We start from the raw sequence: 18,187 nt of genomic DNA on the forward strand, positions 1-18,187 counted from the left end.
TAGTATTTGGAGATAAAACATCAGAACACTTGACTTTTTCCTGGATTAGAAATCTTAATAAACTAAGTTGCAGGGGAAGAAGAGTAATGTTGGAGTAAGTTGAAGAAGCTGATGTAGAAGTTGTCTCCTTTTGCTTGATCCACCCTTGTTTTTGACATTTCCCCAGGCTCCCCTGCTTTTTGTTGACAGGTTTTTAGAAAATGGGTGGTGGCTTTTTCTGAGAACAGCATCAGATGTGGTTACATGAAAAATATGCAGGTGAGAGTTTTGCAGTGGATGCAAAATTGGTTGGGGCTTTTAGTTTTGGTGTGGGGTGGCTCTTTTTAAGCCAAAAGGTGAAAAGAACTTACTGTGTTTCAGAGCAGCTCAACAAGTATGAGAAAAAAATACTTCTTATGGGTACAGAAGGGAAAAACCTCAGATATGCTACAAAACAAAGCAGGGAGGAAGTCACTTTTTTAGGCTGATGCTTGAGATCAGTAAGCAGCAAAGACAAACTGCCAGGGCAAAATCCTGCTGCCCCAAAGAGAAAGATGGAGCAGGGGGATGGGAAACCTGGGCATCTGTGTGAGGTGGACTGTTTTTGTCTGTGTTAATTTATCCTGTCTCAAGGGAAAGGGCACTGTGCTCCCCTGGGGAACAGGTCTCTGGAGGAATATCACATGCTGCGAGCAGTGCAGGTGAGGCTGCTGTCAAGGGACGATGTGGCAAACGGGAAAGAATCAAAGCAACTCCTCTTTGTGCATCTGCAATGGAGGCTGAGTCATTACCATTCATCACTAGCCTGACTGGTGTGTTAATTCTGGTGACAGTTGTTTTCGGGAGAGAGGACAGCTTTTGATGCCTTTTAATTCCTGAAAATAAAAGAAAAAAGGGCTGTCAAGGTAACAGGCATCCGGAGAGGCTGACTGAAAACAGTGGGTAAGGAAATAGCTTTAAGTCCCAGGGAAATACAGCATAAAAGGGAGCTGCCACAATAACCAGGACAGTGTGGCTTGCTCCTTCTCATTTCTGAAGGAAGCAGCAAACAGCTAAAACTTCCCATGCCCAATTTACAAATGACCTCCAATTGCAGGACAATGGAGGAGAGTTAGAGCTGCAGTATTTTTTCTGTGATTCTTCCTGCTGGGCTTTATGATTTGAGTATTCATATCTGTATTTGTAGCATCATTCATCTTGCATCTTATTCTAGTCAAGCCCAAAAACCTTCCTCAAGAGAGCAGAAGCCTCTTCTGGCCCCAGTCCTCAGAGACTGACAAGCTCCACAGCACCCTGGGGCAGTTTAGCCATTGATTTTACAGGGGCTCAAGATTTCTGCCAACCAGTTCCTGCTGTTTCAGGGAAACCATGGGCAGTGGCTGCCCATTGCTGGCAGTAGGCCTTGCCAGGAAGCTTTAAGACAAGATACACCTTGTGACTGTCTTTCCTTCAGCACTTCTCCTTTTCCTCACTCCCAGCAGTCATTTCACGTGCTGGCCCTGCCAGCCTCTGCAAGCTCAGGGATTCCCAGCCCTGACCCTGGGAGGCAGTGCCAGGAGAGGTCCCAGCCTCCTGTGCCAGCATCCCTTCCCTCCAGACTGATGCTTCTCCTCTGCAGCTTACATGTCCCTTACTATTCCTCTTTTCATACCTCTCTCTCTCATTGATCCCCTTCTTTTCTGCTTCCCCTCATCACCCAATAATGGTGTTCTCTCTTTTCATCACTTTCTCCATCTACTCAGCACCATGGCAGGAGGGCTGTACTGAGGCTTTTGTTGAGTATCATCTAATCAGAGATGGTCCTTGCCTGAAAAAATAATTTCAAATAAGCAGAGCAAGAAAAAAATGAGGGAGGATGTCTGGAAAGGAGGAGTGGCTTCCCCAAGGCTGTCCAGGAGGGCCAGAAAGAAGTTCTCTTCTCTTGCCCATTGGACCAAACTGTCATGTCTGCAGGGATTTGAACAAATGTAATTTTAAAACAAAGTCAAGTTTGAGGGGGGCCTGTTGGGAATGGAGTTCCTTAGGAATCCAAGGAGTTACAAGGAATCTTGCTGCTGTGGCAGAGGAAGAACCCAGTGGGCAAACCAGAATGCCCCACTAAAAACCAGTCCTGGGATGCTCTTGGCTTCAACCACACCCACCCACGAAAACACAGCTTCCCAACCCTGGCAAGGCAGCAACTCATAGGTTGTGCAACCAAGACCCCTGATGTGACAGCGAGGGGGAGGCATGAGCAGGTGAGATGCAGCACCACTTTGCAGGGACCCTGCACCCAGAGGAAAGCTGTGCCTGAGCTGGGAAGGGTGTTTTCACCTTCCTATGATGACCAAAGTGCTGCCATAGGATTTGCTAATGGACATGGCCTGGGCTGGGGTGAAATCAGGTGCTTCAAATGGACTTGTCCCTTCTTTAGTTCAAGTTGTGCAGTGCCTTGCAGACACCCGCTGGGAGAGCTTTAAAAAATCCCAACATAATAACTAGAGAAGAGCTCATTATATCTGTGACTCATCGGCCGGAAGCTGCAGTGAACACGGCTGCTGTGCTGGGAGTCTCGCTTCCAAGGGTGTGGTGACACGTGCAGTTACTAGACTGAGAAATTGGTGCTCAGCTCAGGTTTACTGTCATTGCATTCTAACTTCTGATAGCAGAGCTGCCTGTGCTAGGTCCCACAGTGGACAGACATATCCCTGAGTGGACCGCTAAGACAGCAGGGCTATGCAAGGCTCAGACACTACCTAAAGGCCAAATATGGTTTTGTACAAGTTCAGAGTAAATTAGTTTGTAGGTCAGGTCCTCTCCTAAACTGAGGGACCTGACACAAAAGAGTCAATTTGCTATATAAAGTTCAAGAAACACAGTGACAGGACAGACCAGTATGATGCTGAATTAGGAGTGACAGAGATACTCAAACAATATGCCTATTGTTGGCAGACAGCAAGTTTATTTTGGTGGTGTTCTGTTGTACACCTGGTCAGGAAGGTCCTTAGGTTTGGTAGTGCACCACAGACTGTGACTCGGATGAGTGTAACAGTGAGAATCGTGTTCCTGCCAAGGCATCTGCCCATGGGACAACTGCATCACCTCTGATTTCCAGCTTGTCCATGTGTCCATTGCTATGGGCCACCACAACATGGGTGAGAAAGTAATGTCACTGCCACCGTGCTAAAAGAAAAATTAGTTCCATCAACACATGACAGTGAGAGTGCCTGGGGGTTTCCTCCTGTCACACTGTCCCTGGAGTGAAAGGGAGGAGTTGCTCTGCAGTCCAAGCAGGGTGAGCTGTTCCCTGGCTCTACCTCTGCCACCAGAAAACATTCCCATTCATATGCAAAACTTTTAACACCCCGGGCTGACAGAGATGCCGCTGCTGCGCAGTTATGGCACTCAGCAACAGGGCAGGGTGCATTTCAAGCTTGTCCTGCTTCCTCTGCTCTCAAAATCAACTTCTCTCTCAGCAGTAAAGACACCCCACCTCAAAGCTCATCTCAAAGGCTGACTGTAAAAACAGGAGGTGTCATTTCTATGAATGAGATTGTTTTCGTAAGTGCAGATGCGGAAGCTGTTACCACCAAAATATTTAGGAAACTGGTGAAAGGAAACAGTCGAGCTGTAGCACAGGAACAGGTTCAAGCACTCGGCTCTGGCTGCGCCCTGAGCTGCGTCCTTGCCATGATGCAGAACTCCCAAGAAGATTTGGCTGCACTCGGAGAAGAAGATGATTCCTTTGGGGAAGGTAAAGTCATCTTTTATTAAACTAATCCTTCTCCTACTCAGACTAGAGACTAGTTACTAGCCTGGGTGGTATTTCTTGTGTAAATCTGAAGTTGTCTGTGGGCTTCAAGGTCACAGGGTGACCAGACTCTTTTTCTCCTTAGAGAATGGAGAACAAAGGGACCATAGATACAATAAAAATACTTTCACGCTGGTTCAGCAGCTTCAAGGAAGTTACTACAGAAGAAAGCTGGGGGACACCCAGTGTATTTTCTACAGTGGCTGCACTGTGCAAACTAGCACATTGGGCATTCAACAGCACAGGTGCAGCTGTGGTTAAAGTGGTAGCAGCTTTTTACGGGGCTAAGGGTGACTTGCTACTTAAATTATCTGAGCAGAATTAGCATCCTCCTCTCCAACTGCCACAACCTGAGATACAAAGCTGGTGTCATAATTTCTTATCCCTAAAACTGCTTCTGCTGGTGCTTGATTCCTGTTGCTTGCATCCTGTACCATCATTTACATGTATACTGAGTGCTATCAAGTCAAAATAGCAGAAACACAGATAAGAGGGTCCAGAGGAGGGGGAAGAATCTGGCCCCTGGTGTTCAATTTCTGCCGTTGCTCACTGCTCCCCTTTGCACTTGAGCCAGGGGGAGAACTTGCTCATGCAAATCTTCTCCCGGCCCCCAGCCCTCCACAGTTTCTAAGGGAGTTGAAGGCACAAAGAGCTGCCTGGATGCACTCCAAAGACTGTGAACCTTTAAACTCACTTTCAGCACAGCTTCAGCAAGCCTCATTTAAACAAAGCTCAGCTGTGGTTGGTATGGAAAACTTAGCAGTGAATAGTGCCAAATCAAGTTATCTGAGCCCCAGTGAAAGGCATCAGCTCAGAAAAGAAAGCAGTCTCTATGATGTTCTCTCTGTACTCAAATACATTTCTCACGTCTCTATGCCCCCCACTTCTCATCCTGTATCCCAGTCTGGGCTGGGAAGGGCAATGAATTTGCTGACAGGAGAGGTCAGTGCATTGTGGAAGAAATCCTGGTAGTCCAGGAAACACCTCATGCCAGTGGGCAAATCAACTGGCACTGAAAGTACCCCATTGCATTTGCTGCATCCTGCATTCAACACAAGTGGATGCTGCTTCCAGGATAATCATCCACATGCTCTGACTTGATACGGACATTTGCAATTGCTCTGAAGAGCCAGCAGGTTTTTAAGCTTCTTTGCTGTTTCTGAAACCTTTAGCTGATGTTCTTAATCAGAAGTGTGGAAGGGAAGGAGAGAAATGTGGGCAGGTTAGTTGACATATATATTGTGTTATCCGAAGGGAATGATACACCACTTCAAAAATCTGTTCCAGCCTCTCAGCTAAGTTGTTTCTGGCAGGGCTGATCCAGAAACAGCTAGAGGAGGCTCTGCTTTTTCAAAGGCAGGAACATTTTGAAAACCTCTCCATGACCCTTCTTGGAGCAGGAGGTTGGAACAGATGATCTTCTGAGGTCCCACCCCACCCTAAGGTATCCCATGAGTCAATGAGTTGGTGACATCCTCTTCAACTCACCTACACGTAACTTGGAACAGTTGTATCCCAGCTGCTCTCTCAGACACAGGGATTGTTGGCTCCCAAAACTGCCAGCTGGAGAGCCCAAACAACACAGGCACAGTGCTAGACTTCCCCTTCAGTCCCCTCTCCTCTCTCTTGAATGGGTTAGCAAGGAAACATTAACTTTCTGGCTGCTATTTCTGGAGCGCTGCTGACCCCGGACAACCCAGTGCACTCCCTGGGGCTGGGTGGGATCCGGGCGGGAGCAGCGGGGCCCGTTTCGGTCACAGGGCAGCCCCGCCCCGCTCATGCCGCAGCCTCAGGCGCCAGCCAAAATTTAGTCACAGCCAAAACTTAGTCGCAGATTGTTAGGCCAGATGGAGGCACTTGTCAGGCACTGAACTCCCAGCTCAGTGCAGACCTCAGCTCTTAGGGCTTGGCCTATTTTTCATTATTTTCCACATCCACCTTCATTTGGAAAGTGATGATGGCAAATCTCTGTCCACCTTTTAACTCATCCCAAGGCTTAGCTACCATCACAGTTTAAGACAGCTACATTTTATTTCTTCTAGCACTGATCTGTCTCTACTTATTTGGAGTTAGTTTCCCTCCTGTCCAAGAGAGCTAAGATCTCACTATTGCTTGTGCATATAAAAATCTCATATAACTATCTACAGGCAATATTCAGACCACTCTCATCCTTTGCCAAAAAGACTGTTATCAATGACTGTTTCCTTATAAAGTTTTAATCTGTTAAGAATTTTCATGGTTTTTTAGACCAGTCCCTTGGAGAGATGTGGACACCAGCATGGAGCCCAGTGCTCCAAAACTGTCAGACCAGGGACAAATCCAGAAGTGACATGATATGTTTACTCATACTTCTTAAGTATATGTATAACATATCAGGATCAGTTCAAGGATCTGCTGAAGTCCTTTCAGGTTGCAGCATCACATGATGGTCTGCTCTTCAGATTTTTCTCTTTAATCCTCAAGTCTTTCAGAGTCAAATTTCTCAGGACAAAGTCAATGTTATCCTGTCGGGATGGCTTATCTCCCTTGCTCCCAGCTATGCCCATACTAAAACCAGATGATTCACCTCACTTCCTCAAGTAGCCTGTTTTCCACTTCTCCAGACATTGTGCCATCTGTGCCATACTCAGTCAATCACTGTTTAAAGTTCCCTTTCAGATCACTGACATAAAAATAGTTCAATCCCATGAGGGAGAACCAATCTTTGTATGTCCTCTTTAGAAACTGGCATCTTTGATGATTTCTCAGCTGGGTTATGTGTGTAAAGATTTCGTGCAGTACCAAGTTCTGTTTCTTACTAAAGTCTGAATACACTATCAATACAATTATATTCTCTAAAATCCTAATGATTGCCACTGATTGTACTCCATCTCCTTTAATTTTGCTTATATGACTTCAACATCAGCTATTCCTTGATGAGGCCAAGACCACTGCCAGGCTATCACATTATTAGTAATGCAACATTATTTACAGCTCCCTGGAATTACTCTGGTGTTGCAAGTTTTCTGAAACATCAACAAGAAGTTCCTAGGATAACTCTTCTCAAAATTACAGTTTTAAACTGTCTTCTGGGAAAGATCAAGGGGGAAATATTTTCCCGTTGATATAGACTGTCAAATGGCACTGATATTTTCCCTTTACAAACCAAAAGATTTGTTGAAAACTTCTGTGTTTTCTTCAGCATAATCCATAATTCCACAATTTTTACTTGTGCTTCAATAGGCATTGATTTTCCTTATTATACCTTGAAATTGCAAGTCACAGAGCTGATGTGACAAAATAGGCTAGAACTATCCCAACAAAAATGCAGGTATTCAAAGCTTCGAAACGTTCAACCTCAGAGAAACTTTGTTAGCTCTTTCCCTTGTTTCGTAATAACAGTGCCTTGCACTGACATGGTGCTCTCTCCTTCAGAGGTTTTGCAGAGATTTTGCAAGTGCTTACATTCAGTGAAGAACTCCCTCTCTTCTGCAATGTGATCAGTGTTAAACAGGGCACAGCTGTAGTGTGGAAAAGTTTAAAAAATAAATTATTTTAGCCTTTTGAAAGCACAGGGAGTGGTAAGTTTAATGTCTTCTAAGCCCTACTCGCTATGTTACCAAGCAAGTGTCTTCAGTTACTTTTACAATTTTGTTAGGTCAAATATCCACTTTGGGCAAAATGCTGTTTAATTTTTAGTGACTCTAAGTGCCTGGGATTCTGAAGTTATATTTCATTAAAAAGAAATCCCTTCCACTAGCACTAGGCTTCCCCTCCTCACTGGAGCCTGCAGTGATGGCGTGAATTTTCCCTGACTCTAAGATGAGGAGCCAAGCCCAGAGAGTGAGGGGGATTTGAGCACAAGTCATCTCTCTTGGCAGACCCTGGTTTCCCTGGGAGGAGAGCTGAGGGCTCACACAGAGGTGTGATGCCACTGCACCAGCACAGCCTCTGACTGGGACCAGAGGCTCAGCACAGCAGGAGCTCCTGGATCAAGCAGACACATCCATAAGCAGAATTTGCAAGCAGTCAGCAAACATGGCCAGCACATCACAGAATCATAGGATATGCTGAGTTGGAAGGGATCCATCAGGATCATCGAGTCCAGCTCCTGGGCCTGTACAGGATACCTCCAAGAGTCATACCTTGAGTATGACTCAAGTGCCCAAGAGTATTGTTCAAATGCTTCTTGAACCCTGTCAGGCTGGCGCTGTGACCACTTCCCTGGGGAGCCTGTTCCAGTGCCCAACCACCTTCTGGGTGAAGAATCTTTTCTTGATATCCTGCCTAAACCTCTCCTGACTCTACTTCATGCAGTTTCCTTGGGTCCTGTCACTTGTCACCACAGAGAAGAGATCAGTGCCTGGCCTTCCTCTTCCCCACACAAGGAAGTTGTGACTGCAATGAGGTCTCCCTTCAGTCTCCTTTTCTCCAGGCTGAACAGACCAAGGGACCTCAGGTGCCCCTCCTATGGCTTTCCCTCAAGGCCCTTCACCATCTTCATAGTCGTCCTTTGGACATTCTCTAATAGTTTAATATCTTTTTTATATTGTGGCACCCAGAACTGCCCCAGCACTGCCCAGGTGAGGCTGCCCCAGCTCAGAGCAGAGCAGGACAATCCCCTCCCTTGCCAGCTGGCAATGCTGGGCCTGATGCCCCCCAGGACACCCCTGGCCCTCCCGGCTGCCAGGGCACTGCTGACTCAGGTTCAACTTGCCATCAACCAGGTCCCTTTCCACAGTACTTCTCTCCAGCCTCTTGTTCTCTAGTCTGTACACACAACCAGGGTCGCTCCATCCAGGGTCCAAAATCCAGCAATTGCCCTTGTTGAACTCCTTACAGTTGGTGATTGCCCAATCCTCTAATTTGTCAGGGTCTCTCTGCAAGGCCTGTCTGCCCTTGGGAGTCAACAGCTCCTCTCAATTTAGTGTTGTTGGCAAACTTGCTTGGTATTTCTTTGAGAATTAGGTTCAAATATTTTGTTAGCACCCTATCCATGCTGAGAATGCATAGGAAAAGTAGAAATTAAGCTGTGATTTATTGCAGATCTTTTCATGCAGCTGCTCTACACTGACCTCTCCTCACACCTCCACTTCCCACTTCCTATGAATGCCCTCTGGTTGTACACGGGGTAACCATAACCTCCCTGTCAGGTCAAAGCCTACACAAAATCCTATCAGTGTTTCCAAATAATGGGGTAGAGAAACCAACACTGTCTTTTTCATTACATTCATTAAGGGTGTGCTCCAGTTCAGTAGACCAGAGCCCCATTTTAGATGGTGCACTGCACAGAGTCAGAGTCCCAGGGCCCTTTCCTTGCCCAGGACTGACATGCTCCTTTTGGCATGGAGATACATTCCAGCACTGCTGCCCATCAAGGCTCCTGTGAGAACAGAACTGCATCAAATGTTTAAGGTACACTTCAAAAATGCACCAGATGCCTTTGCATCCTTGTAAAGCCTGCCTGTCCTTTACAAGAGAGAAAATAGCTTTAGTTCTGGGGTTTGGGACCAACTCTGAGGCTTAGCTGAAATGAAAGCTAGCTGCTGTACATGATTATGTGCACTGCCTGCACATAGTGAGGTTAGAGATGTTAGAGAAAACTGAGGATAAAGCCTTGGATGTTAACTTACAGTTGAGACTCTTTATTCAGCAGCAATTCAGGTTAAGCAACTTTTCTCTTTCCCTGAAGCAATACTAGACACTGTGCTTTTCTTGGACATACAACTGCAGTGGCTTGTCAAATGTCACATGGGGCCATCCATGTCACAGCTTGTCTGTGACCCATGGGACCAGGTTTCTTTCCATGCTGTATCTAGCCCTGCTTTGGTGACACCCCCTCAGGTATGACCCCTCCCCACAGAGTACATCAAAGGGGTGTAACTTTAAGAGAATTGTTTTCTAATGATACTCATGTGTTCATATCAGTATGGTATTCCAGCAAATGCCCACCTCAGAGATATACAGAGATACTTTTTTTCCTATGTTTTCACTCCAGAGAGTTTGACACAGCTACTTTTTATCCAGCATACTAGTTCCCAATACTTCAGGAGGCTGTTGTAAGGATGAGCAGCCCTTGCAATGTATCAAGCATGGGAGCTTCTCCTTCCTGACTGCTGGGAGACTGCAGATCAGTGTCCTGAAAACATTTACAGGTCCCACCAGCCCTTCTTGTCCTTTTGGCTTATCTCTCATTCCTGGAGAAAGTGAATGCTGTACTCCCTTCAGCCCAGAGGATGAGAAGTCCCATCACCAAGGCAACAGTGTCTGCTTCATCCAGATAGATGGATTGTAGTGAGATATTTGGCCTAAAAACTCAGATTGAAGCACCTTTCTGCAGAGCATGATCAGACCTATTTTAACACACAGGACAAGGATGGCAAGAAAAAAAGGGTGCTGCCTTATGGAGCATTTTTGTTATTCCTGTTTACACTAAATGCTCCACTCACCTGCTTCTCGCAGCTGCTTCATTCTGGTTGTGGTCCATGGGTGGACTCAGAGTTATGCAGACGGGGGCGAGAGCTTTTTGTGGTCAGAGGAGTCCATGTGAGACGCCCATCTCCACCCCAGGCGCCCCCACACTGACCCACCCACAGTGCTCTGGAACTTCCAGCTGTCGTGGGCAGCTGGAGGATTATTTTTAACAGGGCATCACACTCCATATATGAAGCAGAAAAGTTGGAGCCCATGAGCCCCCAATAAAAAAAAATAAATAAAAAAAAGATTGAAATGAGAGACCCTTTCTCTTTTGTTCTCTCCCTATTTTTAAATTAAAACCTTTGATCTTTTGGTGCTTCCTTCTCCGTTTCTGGAAGGCAGCTTTTTTGGTTCATATCTGTTGATGATATTTCTAGATCACTAATAATAACAACAGTGAGGGGAAAATCCAGGCCAAATAAACAAGTGGCATTTAACCAGCCCTCAGAGAAAAGAGGAAGGTATGTACAAGCCAGAGAGAAACCACTGATCAGGTGTGCTTGGGGCGCCTTCTAAGCTTGCAAAACAAGTGTCACACCAAAGTCTGAAGCAAAGTTGCCCTTCTTTTCACACACCTTCCCCCTTCTGGTTTTACATAGCATCTTTACAAAGTTCCAAGAAACACGAGCTTTTTGTCGCTCAATCCCGTCATTAAATTCACCAAATAAATGTGTCTTGGCCAATGTGGGTGGGTGGCGTAAACAACTTCACCCCTTTAATAATTCGAGGCACAGCTCAGCTGCCTGTGAAATGAGCTTCCGCCTGCCTGGATGCTGAACCAAAGCCTTGTGGTTGGTGCACCATGGGTGTGACAGGCACAAAACAAGCGGGTCAGGAAGTGCAGAGTTAAAAGGCGAGGAGTGAAAACAGTCTGTGTGTATGGATGGGGGGGGGGGGAGAGAGAGAGGGAGAGAGTAGTCAAGCACTTGACAATGTCACAGAGGCCCTAAAAAGTTGATGGTGGGAAGATTTCCCAATAGTAGGATTTCTCCTATATCTCAGCATTGCTTGTGGGGGTGAGGGGTGTTGTCAGGCCACACAGAATTTTAAGCAGTGTGTTGTTGATCTGGCAGCCAGGAGCAGGGGAATGGTTTGAAGCAGGGGTTTATGCTTTGAAAGAGTCCCTGATATTCCTGTGTCTTTGGCAACTGGAAAACAGATGAAGCAAAAGTGCTATGGAAGTCCTGAGCATAAAAAGCTTCAATCTGCATAACTTAATGGGGGCTGGCACTGGCTTTCTCTAGTTTAATTGCAGATAGTCTGGGAGTTGGAAAGTTCAGAGATGCAGAGCTTGGAAATGATACCTTGAGTTCTAATAGTTGATAATAAGCTTGGAAGACAAGAAGTAAAGTAGAAAGATATGAAGCCATGGAGAGTGAGAAAAAAACCTGGTATTTTGGGGAAAAGCCTGCTGTGACCAGCCCTTGCCTGAAGAGATAAACACAGTGGATAAACACATCTGGCTGCACCCAAATTGGGCAGTTTGAATGACCTCTACTCCAGCCTTCTCTGAGATTTAATGTTCTAGCTCCTTAAACTGGTTACTTTATGTTCCTCTTAGCCAAAAATGAGTGTGTTCAAGAAGGAGGGAGGGCAAGGGTGGAAACAAGAAGCCCCTCCAGGTGCCAGTTCAGGGCATGGGAATAGGGATCCTTCACTGCTGGCAGACTTGGGTTCTTCTGCTGACCATGGCAGTCCCCTGGTGCTAGCCTGGCAGCAGTGGGCACAAGTGTGGCTGGTGCCTGTCCGGGTCCACAGCCCAGCATTCCCACCCACAGGGCAACAAGAGGCAGATCCACTGCAGCAGTGGGGCAGACTCATCTTTGTGATAGCAGCTTCGAGGAGGAAGCCCTGCAGCAGCTGCTTACCATTAAAGTGATATTTACTTGAGCTTTGCCTCTAACCAGGATCCAGTAGCTACGCTAATGCCCACATGAGACTGGGTTAGGTTTCCCCAGTGCACAGTGATGCTTTTAGTCATGCCCACTGGGAAAACTGCCTGCACTTGCTGCTGCTCTGTTGCACTGTGGTGGGGGAGCTCAGCACCCAGGTTGCTCCTGCAGCTCCACTAACCAGAGCCCTGCCCTGGATTTACTGCCATGTTGTGGCATTGTGTGAGCCTGCCTACAATTAACCCCAACCCATTCCACAGAAAAGAAAAGACACTCAAAATAGTCCAAAATAAATGCTTGAGCCACAAATCCCATGTGAAATGACCACCCTGGGAAGCAAACCCCAAAACTGCCCCAAAAACTCAGAGCTATCTGGGGTGACTATAGCAGTGCACACAAGGGCTTGCAAAAGCTCCCCTTTCATCACACCAGGCTGTTCCTTAGGCCAGCCCTGCCTTCCTGCCCTCCCTGTGCCCAGCCCTAGGGGAAGTGACCTGCAGTGGTGAGCTTTTGTGCAACTGATCCTCTCTTCATGCTGTGTTACACCAGAGAGAAAAGCGCCCCCAGCCCTCCTCGCTCCCCAGGGAGTGCACCTATGGTTCAGGTATGGCAGCAGCTGAGTGGCATCCAGGAGGTTCCCTGGAGGGGTGTCACAGTCACCTGTGGCAGAAGAGAGATGGACAGCCTCTCTGAGGGGCTTGGCAGGACAGCTAAAAGCTCTGTGAATATATTCAATATATGTCATTAACATAGTCATTAAATTTTCAAGGACCCCTGCAGGACCTCAGAGAGATGAGCTTATAAAATCTCACCGGAGCCCCACGGCTTTCTCAAATTTGTGCTTAAGATGCCAGTGGCTAACAAGGCTGGCCAGCATTCAGGCTCCGTGGCATAACTGGAGCTTTGTTCACATCCTTCTCATTTCATGGTAGCTCAGAGCAGTGGAAGAGCTCTGTTGTGAACGTGGATATTGTCCATAAGGCACCATGCTCTTTTTAGCAGTTGGTTGTGACTGTGTAGAAGTGCAGTTTGCCACCTGAGAACTCCTGTAAGTTTTGAAGTCCTGCCCACTGCCTTCACTCTGAACTAACAGATCTCCTTTTCTTGAGTGTCTTGGAGAAGAGAGATACTTTATAGATGTAGATAGATTTGAAACCAGATAGCATCTCTGAGATCCTCCTCCAAACACATGCTAGGAGTGTCACATAGCAATCCCAGCGCACGCACACTTAACAAGCGAGGCTTTTTTTTTTTTTTGAGAGGGGTGGGAATGTTGAAAAGAATCCATACAAAATATTCTTAAAGAAAAAGAAAGCCACAGGAGGAGCAGAACAGTCCAGCACTGCTGAGCTCAGCTGTGGAGTTGGATGTCAGTAGTTTTTTTTTCTAATTTCCCAATTGAAACTCAGGCAGCTCGGGAGGTCCTGATGTGCTCTGCCTCTTCTGTCACTCTGGGGAGCTTCCTGCCCACTCCATTCCTGATGCCTGTTGTGAGCCAAGGAAGAGTTAGCTTAATCAGCAACACCAGCCTCTGAGTAGTGCCAAATTGTTGTCATTAATCACTTCAAAAATCACTGCACTGAAAATAGTACACAGGGTCAGATGTTCAAAAACTGGCATGGTTTCACTGGTGTCATTTAACCTCAGCCACAAAGCCAGAACACACCCCTAAAGAAACACTTCTTATTTTCTTTACGTATTATTTATGAATTTTAAATCCACTCACACAAAGCTGCTCTTCACCTTTCCTAGAGGAAATAACTGCTATGAATGGTCAATCACCTCCAAGTGAAGCCAGGCTGGACCAACAAGGAACGTGTATCCCCCTAAGAGATGCCTGGGGGTGCTGGTCTGAGGGTTTGGTCGGAGCTTCTCTGTGCTACAGACCACCCTCTCTCCCTTGGAATCTCAGTCCAAATATTTGGCAGATGCACTTGGGGCTCATTACATTACAGAGGCAGCATGTTCACTGCGCTCCCCCGAATGGCATTCTGTGTGTGCTGCACTTGTTTTGTATTTGCTATATTTAAGCCACAGAAATATGCGCTGGGGAGGAAAAGAGGGAAGTGGTGGTATCTTGGAGGCAGGGAAGAAATGAAAATAATTTCTCAAAGCTGCAGTCCTCTGTGAAAAATTTTGGCTCACAAGAAGGAAAGAGGAGCATGGTCTCTGCACCAAGGACCTTGACAGGTCACCCATACTGCAGTTTATCTGGGAATGATTACAAGGCAACTCCAGTGCCACACTAATGTAAGTAAGGATAGAAATTGCTTGGAGCCTTTGCACCTGAGGACTCCTTCTGGGTTTCTTTTATGAAACTGCCTTGTTACGGACATGAAGGAAGACCAGTGTGCAGCACTGCAGAATTCATACATGGAACTAGATTTTTAAATGTCTGACATTATTTGCTCCTTTGCTTCCTGCTTCCACCCCAGCCTTTGCAGCCTTCTTCTACCTGACCATCATTTTCCCCAGACCCTGCTCATCATCCCTGCAGCTCCTCCCCTTCCTGCCATGACCTGTGGGGCTCACAGAGCAGCAGGAAGGCAGGGCCTGTCTCTATGCTGCTGCTGAGGGTTGCCGCCAGACAGGCCAAAGTCCTGGGTGCTCCTGACTTGCTCTTTCGTTCATGGACTGAGGATACCTTTGATGTTTGCTAACATGTCCTATAGTGTCTTGCCCCATATAATACAATCTTTCATGATCCTTGGTCCTTCCAGGCCAATTGTCTGCTTCACATCATGGGGTGGAGGAGAACCAGAGTGTGCTTGTGCAGGTATAAAGAAAGGTTTTCTCCTCCTCTGTGCTTTAGAGCTTGCCCAAAATTTGTTTCTCAAATGCAGGTGAGGGTGCAAGGGGAGTATGGAGGTGAACATGGGCTGGGGCCACATTTTAACTGTAGCCCCGATGTCAGCAGCAAATTTCAGCAGCAGGTATTACTGCTTGATAACATGGGAAGAGATGGGCACAGTCCCTAAAAGAGCCCCAAACAGATTCAGAATCTCAGCCTGCTGTCATGATGGATGGTGAAGGTTGTGGCAAGGAGACTGATCTGGGCATTTGAGAGCCAGGAAACAAGTAAGAGGCAAGAGATTATCCAATGATTCAAGAGGAACCCAGCAAGGAAGCTAGGAACATATTGACTTTCTGTCTGCAAAGCTGAAACTCTTCCTGGAAATGGTCTAGCGGGGTCTTCTTGATCTTAAGCATGTTGGTTTTATTGAGACAAGTAGCCCCAAGCAGGAATCTCACATGCTGCAGAGCCATGGAAAGCAATGTGTTCCACTGCCTGCACTCCTCTGGGCAAGTTGGTTTCATGGCTGTCCAGCTGTCCAGCAGCAGGAGTTCAAGCTAGCCCATTACCAGCAGCATGGATGACACTCTCCTGCAGTCATGCTCCCAAAAAGCCGGCTGATAGTGCCATACCTGTCCCCAAGTCTCCAATCCCTCCTATAGTAGCTTTGATCATCTCATAGTGTAGCTGACTTCCAGCTGTCCAGGAAAGCAAAAATTAGTTTGCAGCAGTTTTTCAAATGCCTTAACTAGAAAACAAGGAATTATTTTTATAAACAACAGACAGGGAAAAAAATAAGGATAGAGCTGCAGTACTAGACACACCATCCACACACTCGCACGTAAGAGCAGCTCAGCCAGCCCTGGTTGCTAAGCAGTCTGAGAAACTGGAATGTGCTGCTCCCTCCAGCCCTGCATGAACATTGATACACAAAACCTGCCCAGAAGAGGCATCAGTGCTGATTTTAAAACAGGTTCTTGGGGAAAAAAATGCAGTTGGTGGCTCCTTTGTGCTGCTCCCCCAAGTTATATATGTGAGGATAGGTAGGATGTATGCTTGTGCATACACCTCCCAAACATCAAATGCTGCCAGAGGCACAGGCCATTGTGGGAAGTGTTCTTTGTCTTCAGCTATCTCAGACCACCACAAATGCAGCCAGGTGAGACAAAGAACAGATAAAAGAAGGATTGATTACCTAGGGAAAGTGTTATCTCTGTGATACATCAAAAGCTAAAGGTGACTCCCCTTTCTGTCCCTGGCCCTCTCCCTCTGTATCCATAGCTGTTCCTTGACCATCATGCCACGGGACACAACCTCTGCATTATGCTTCGGTCATTCCCAAAGATCCAGCCGTGCTGAGCATCTGGCCGGAAGTCCCAAATGGAATTTGTTCCCAAATCATTGCAGAAGATCAGCACTAGTAGCTCTTCCCCACAAAGTGCCCCAGAGCAGCAAGTGGAAAGACTTGCAAAAGCACTATCATGAGAAATGAGGAACTTGAGGGTGGAGCAGCAAAATAGTGATGGGAAGTAAAAGGGGGGAAATGGTTGCACAGTGGTTAGAAGACAGAAAAACAAGTGGGTATCAAACTCTTCTGGAAAGAGAGCAAGAAGTGTTACAGGATGACAATGAATGTGCAACAAACTGGACAGAGAAGCTGTAAGTATGGGAATGGAGTCAATCCAAAGAGCAGCATGGGCAGGGTGCAGTAGGAGAATTGTGGCTACACTTTAATATGCATAGTTGGAAAGAGTAATGGCAAACTTGCATACAGTCAGAATGTTAAAGCTCACATCTTGCTCAGATTGCTCATGGCAGGGGTCAGGGTCTTGTCTTTTACCTCTCCCCTAAAAGCTTTCCCAGGTGATGGTTCCAGCACCTGCCATGTTCCCCACTCTCAAATATGGTAATTTACCTATATTTTTGGACCAAGATCCCCAGGTAAGGGCAGTCAGGTTTGCACCCTATGTTCCCACAGAAGACTTTCCTGGGTGTGATAGCTGCTGGAGATGTCCTGTGGGATGTCCATCAGCAATATGAAGATGCCTTGCGCATCCCTTCTGAGCCATGGGAGTTACACAGAAACATAGCAAAGACAAGTTACATCAGGAAAACCAGGTATAAATTGTCTTTCTTAAAGGCTAGGGCAGGCCTGATCTACCTCAGACATCCAGAGCTCAAAGCTGTGGTCTGCCCAGCCATCCCCCCACAGCCTTTGGCCTCCTGCTGCTCTGAACATGCTAACAAGAGAGCTCCATGCAAATTGCTGTCTGCACAGCCTGCCGAGCATTGCCACCCACCACCAGTCCTTGCTTTCAGGTGAATGAAGTCACCCAGGCCTAAGTCTTTGTATCTGCATAACAAATATACATCCCCACAGCAAGCAGGGAAATTTCAACAATATCCCACTTTTTCAGGGGGGTCCACACAGAGCCCTCCTGCACAGTATCTTATAGGGAAAAGAGAGTTTCCCCTGGACCTCTGTCCAGACTCCTGGGTCGTGCTCCCCCTTTCCAGGTTTGTCTAGTCTGCAGTGGACCTGAAAGCCTCTGGCTCTCTTGATTCAGGGGATTCAGTGGCCTGGAGTCTGTGTGGCAATAGGAAAAGTGAAGTACTTTTCAATATATCCACCCCCCCCCAGAGGGATGTGTAACTGATGCATATCAGCCAGAAAATCCTGCTCAGCCCTTTCAAGAAGCTTTCCAGTGCCTGGGAGGAGCAGAGCATTTAGGTATTCTCAGACTATAATCTCTTCTCTGATAATTCTGATTTATTCTTTGGCCTGGAAGCAAAGGCTAATAGAAAGCAAAGTGCTTCAGCAAAGCTCAGCAGGTAATTCAGTAGCTCTGGTTTAGTTGTCCCAAGTGTAATGTGGGGTTACCAGTGCTGAGAATTAATGTTTGTGAAGGTGCACTGGAGCTGTCTCAGAGACAGAAGTAGACCATAATTGTCAATTACTGCTTTGAAAAGGTCACTGTTTTCTAAAGACAAAGCTAAAATCAGCTGTTGTCACTTAGAATTGCACTGGGGACACTCATGATGACCTATTTTTAACATAACAGAAGATTACGCTGCAGTACCGTGAATAATTTATAGGCATAGTAGCATGATCACAGCCACAATACAATGGCAGCTTCAGTTCCTGCCAGATGATGGAGGGAGACAGAGCTCTCTGGCAATTTCCACTGAATTAGCAAAACAAGACACACGTGGAATGACTGTCCCAGCCTTTCAAAAGCATGTGTGTCAGGATGAATACATGTCCAGAAGGACTAA

Source organism: Molothrus ater, chromosome 1, assembly GCF_012460135.2.
Source record: "Molothrus ater isolate BHLD 08-10-18 breed brown headed cowbird chromosome 1, BPBGC_Mater_1.1, whole genome shotgun sequence".
NCBI lineage: Eukaryota > Metazoa > Chordata > Aves > Passeriformes > Icteridae > Molothrus > Molothrus ater.